At 31.2% G+C, this 5,444-nt stretch overlaps 1 long non-coding RNA gene across 2 annotated transcripts; it reads left to right on the forward strand.

The window, feature by feature from the left end:
• Positions 1-2,192: 2,192 nt before the first annotated feature.
• LOC134725795 (uncharacterized) lies at positions 2,193-5,175 on the forward strand. 2 transcript variants are annotated; one of them, XR_010108600.1, is made up of 3 exons: positions 2,200-2,708; positions 3,448-3,697; positions 4,326-5,175. It is a non-coding gene; the product is annotated as an uncharacterized LOC134725795 (long non-coding RNA). The 2 variants fall into 2 exon arrangements; XR_010108599.1 differs by having other exon boundaries at positions 2,193-3,697.
• Positions 5,176-5,444: the final 269 nt, after the last annotated feature.

The following is a 5,444-nucleotide window of genomic DNA, read 5'->3' on the forward strand; positions in this document are numbered from 1 at the left end:
CTCTAAATGACTTCTTGCGTTCCGCTGAAACAACTTTTACATCTTTTAAATGAAGCCCATCACGGATTAGACCATTAATTTTGTTTTCTACGTTTTCATTAGATGATTCTGGTATATTCCTAATTACAATACGGCACTTTTCACTGTTATCTATATCCGTATTAGCCGTATTAGCCGAAGCTTGTTTAACTATATCCGCGTATGATTTTTCCATACATTCAACTTTTTCGGTGACACCTTTAATTTCCGTCTGAAACTGTTTTTGAACCTTTTGAATTTCAATGGTAACTTTCTTGTCAATCATACTTGCTATTTGATTAGGTATATTATTTTCGAAATCATCAATGCGTTTTGTAATCATCTCACAAAAATTGTTCATTGTACCTGCTAATCCCTTTACCAACGATTTCAATTCACCTAGCTCATTGTTCGTCGACTGACCTTGGCAATCGTTGTCCTTAAACTGGGCCATGTTTATTTCAGAATCATCTTGTAAAATATCTAGGTTAATCATGTCGTCACTAACTGGTTTAAGCTTCTTAACATTATCGGGTGTGTTTGAGTCATTTGATAAGTGCCTTTTGGTACGAATAATTTTATCGCATTCATCATAAATATATTTATTCATGTCAGAATGAATATGTGCTGTTGTAGTTTTTATATTGTTCGAAGTCATCACTGATTGAACGTATGTATCTGCCGATTTACGGTTGAGTGGATCAAAAACGGCAAGGTCAAAGTTTTGCATTTAACCAAAAGTTTTTACAAATATATGCGCTAATGTGTTATCAATGTTTTGTACTCACAACCTCTAATGTACTTCTACTTTGCTTCTATATATCTCAATAGTGTCTATGGAGTTGGATAATTCAATAAAAATCACAAATTTTCCTCAGATTTTTCTCCTGACAAAAACACGTCCACACTTATTGACGCATGCGCATTATTTGTCCTTTTAATCATTTTAACTTTTAAATAAGAACAACACATTTTAATAATTACATTAGATGTAAGTTTCATTATAATACGTTATTCTGATTGGCTAACATCTTATTCCGTAAACAATTGCATCAGACAATAACATTTATCATGCATGATGACACGAGGTCCCACAAAAAAGTGCACAGGTGAATTAAATAAAACTGGATAAAAATCGTGTTTTCATGATTTTAGCTTAAAAAATGTAATTATAAGTATTGAATACTTCTTTTTGAAACTTTATAGGGTTGTAAAAGCGTTGACCGTGCGTACATTTTTAGAATGAAGCGCTTCCGCGCTTCATACAAAATGTACTTCGGTCAACGCTTTTACCACCCAATAAATTTACAAAAAGAAGCATTCAATTCTTAATTAAAATAATCAAGTATTAATCTTTTCGATACAATTGTTAATTACTTAGATTAAAGAATATATGATTGTTTAATCAGTCGTTATATTATTTGGCACGTGTCAATCGGTTCATTGATTTTCGGTGTATCATAGAAAAATGGGCACGTGCATAGAAAATGTTGAATATCTTTTTTAGTTATGATTATTTTTCTATAAAATTTGAAATTTATGCATTAAATATCAATCTTTAACATAATATGTAAAAATAACACGTATAACAGTACTCTTTCTAGTCCTTAGTGGCATTGTATAGTCCTTAGTGCACTAAGGAGTCCTTAGCAGTGTTTAGACGTACCGTACTGTCCTGGCAGATTTTTTTGGAGTTAATGTCATAAAAGTTCATATAATTTTATATTGTCATAAAGCTTATGTTCTAAACTTTCCAATGAACTAACATTTGTTTACCAGACATTTATTTTGAAGAAGATATTCAACTTTGTATTTTGATTTTGAAATAATTTCAACAAAATTTCCAACGTGAAAGGCTACTGTCCTGGCAGATTTTTTTACCTTTTAAAAGAGGAAAAAAATACTAAATTATCGATTTTTAGAATGAATATTATATAAACTTTATAATCGTACAAAAATATTCTGCCAGACAGTTGTTTTGTAGAAAATATTTCAATTATAAGTAAACTTTTCTCTGCAATTTCAGCCATATTTTTCATAAAATTAAACTGTCCTGGCAGATTTTTTTTAATTTACTTATTATTTATTTTTATATATTTTACAAATAATGTAAGTAAATACTTTGTTCTTTATTATACAATTTAAGTTTCAACAATATGTCGAGTAAAACAAAAGTTACAGATAAAAACGTATCGAAAATAACTGTCCTGGTTTTATCTGTCCTGTTATAAAGGAAACTGATTGAACTTGCAGAATACGCACACGATCTCAAATTGGAAGTTATTGAAGAAGATGACTATAAAGATCTGTGTAAAGAGCGGCGACGAATTTCAACAAAAGAAGGACAGTCTCATTATGTAATAGATGTGACGGAGGTACAGGATTGCACAGCCGATCTCAGAGGAGTGCCTAGTGTTGAAACTGGAGATATAATGATATATTTGCTCAGTACTTGTCAGTGGTCAGACGATAGACTGCGTGATTATAAACAAGACAATGGTTATAAGTTGTTTATGTGCAATCACATTTCAGACGTCAAGATGTACAAAACTGATACTTTGGGCTACATGTATGTTCATGCCAATTGTGTTCCAGAAACCAGACAGAGTGCTGATCCCTATAATACATGGGTACTGATGGATTCCACAGGATATTTGAAGTCTGGAGGATGTACTTGTGTGGCTTAAGTAGTACAAATCATTTAATTCATGTACATTTACAACATTTTATCATTGATAACTCTCTAAAACTAAAATGAAACACTATCTGACCAATTGTATCAGCATAAATACATAATATCATACTTCCTTGATCATAATATCAACATAATGTCATTCATGTAGCCATATATATATGCATGTACAATCAAGGATTGTATGCTATTTATAGAAATCCTTGGTACAATGGTCATGTTTACTACATGTAAATGTATGTAAAAATAAGATGTGGTACATGTACATGTATGTTAGCTTATGAGATGACTCTGCACAAGACCAAATATTGGTGATACATGTATAAACAGATATTATACCTGTAAATTGCCATACATCTTTCATCAAGAAGAAAAAAAGCCAACAAAACAGTTTACTTAACAGTTTTGTTTCTATTCATGTACAATGTAGTTCTGTAGGATTTAAAATTTAGGCTCTTACATTTTGTGATGAAATGATAATGTGTAGATCTATAAATATATATATAATTGTGATATTGTTTTGGTCAAAATTTTCCAACACAAGTCCATGCCATATTTCATGCAATGTACTATATATAATACATGTACATGTATGTCATTCACATTGTGCATGTTGTATGTACACTTATAATTTAGTTCTCAATTATTACAATTATCAACCTTTTTTTGTATTTGATTTAAGACATGAATATTTTTAGTACTAAACATGTTTATAATGTAGATGTTTCTTATTGCAGAGATGATGGTAGTTGTAAACACGTGGTAGCCTTATTGTTTGCATTAAGTTCCTTTGTTTCACGGCATACTGATCGCCATACTTTGGTTGGCACTGATACCATTTGTGCATGGGACAAGCCAAAACAGGAGACCAGACCATCAAAAATTGCTGAATTGGAATACTTTAGCAAGAAATCAGACATGTAGCATACATTTAATCCTGTAAAACAGAGAGAGACACATGCATCCAAAAGAGACCTTCAACTCAAGGTAAAAATATATACATACATAAAAGATTAGATGTATGCGGTATGATTGCCAATGATTCAACTCTTCACAAAATTTACATGACACAGAAATTAGGAACTACAGGCATTCAACAATGAGCAAAGCCTACACTGCATAGTCAGCTATAAATAGTCTGAAATGACAAATTTCATGCAAACAATTCAAACAAGATACTAGTATATCTGAATTTAAATTTTATGTACAAAATAATGAATGAAAAACAAATATGTACCAAAGCAAAAGTAGCACCTACTCTTAAGAAAATTCTGACAAGAAATCAAAATACAATGTATGTATGATTATTGTCATGATTATTAAAACTATCTGAATGACAGTGGGACATATATTAACATAAAAAATAGTGGCTGAAACCTGTATAAATTTTACTTATACACTATGTACATGTACATTGTGTATCACCCCTTACTGTTACATGTGCAAAATGTAGTAATTCAAGTAACTTAGTTTGTATATTGCATTTTGACAGACGGTTTTGAAAAAAATATTTGAAAGACTCCGATGAGGCTAATCTTAATAACTAAAAGAAACCAAAATGTGCAGTGCAAAATTTTCTATCACTTTGTTAAAATGTTAATTCTTTTAATTGCAGGTTTATGATCTATGCAAAGGCTCATCTGCAGGTTTTTTGAAATTAGTAGATCCTCCATCGGATGAAAGTGAAAGTGACGAGGAGACCCCTTAATATTTTTCCGACATGTTAAGAGGATTAAGTGACAGTGATGACATTATGGAATATTTACACAACAAACATGACAACACATATATTTATAATGTAGAGCAAGGGACAGAGAGATAACCCTGAATGGCAAAAACATAGAAAGTGTAGAATAACTGCATCCGTAATTTCTAATATTATGAAATGTAACTTCGATCAACTAAGTTCAAATCATTACTTAGTAAAAAACTGTCTTGGAACATAAATATCTTTCCGCTCAGATGCAACAGAATTTGGAATTAAGATGGAAAAGGTTGCAAAAACACAATACTTTGACATGTTTAAAACTCAACACAAGAAATGCAGCTTTAAAGAATGTGGTTTATTTGTGTCAAAAGCAAGCCCATTCTTAGGTGCTAGTCCTGATGGTGTTGTTAAGTGTAAATGCTGTGGTACACGTCTTGTAGAAATTAAATGTACATTTAAATATGCTGACAAAACGCCAATGGAAGTGGCTAATTTACAAACTTATCATGTTCAAAACATAAATGGTGAAATTAAACTTAAACCGTCTTCACCATGGTACTACCAGATTCAAACACAACTAGGAGACATTTGTGATTTTGTTTTGTTTTCTTCAAAAGCTATTTCAGTTGAGACTGTTAAGTTTGATCCTGATTTTTACAAGCAGATTGTGGACAGATCTCATGCATTCTTTGACATTGTATTCCATAATTATTTTAATTGAATAATGATCATGCATTAAACTCAATATGCTTCTTTATTACAATTGTTTTTTATCAATCTTTTTGATATATGAAAGATGACTGCTTTAATACTTCCAGAATTGTCCAGTGGCAATTATTATGCATATTCCAGACAAGAAATAGTTAATGTAATGTATACAAATAATAATTCTGTTTTGTGTTAGCCAACACTCAAAAGGTAATTGTCTGCTGAAAGACATTTCACCTTACCCAGACACATTATTCTGATTCAGGTCACCAATCTTTGCTCTACTCATTAATACTGTGTGTCTACCAGGGAAGCAGC

This window comes from Mytilus trossulus, chromosome 1, assembly GCF_036588685.1.
Source record: "Mytilus trossulus isolate FHL-02 chromosome 1, PNRI_Mtr1.1.1.hap1, whole genome shotgun sequence".
Lineage (NCBI taxonomy): Eukaryota > Metazoa > Mollusca > Bivalvia > Mytilida > Mytilidae > Mytilus > Mytilus trossulus.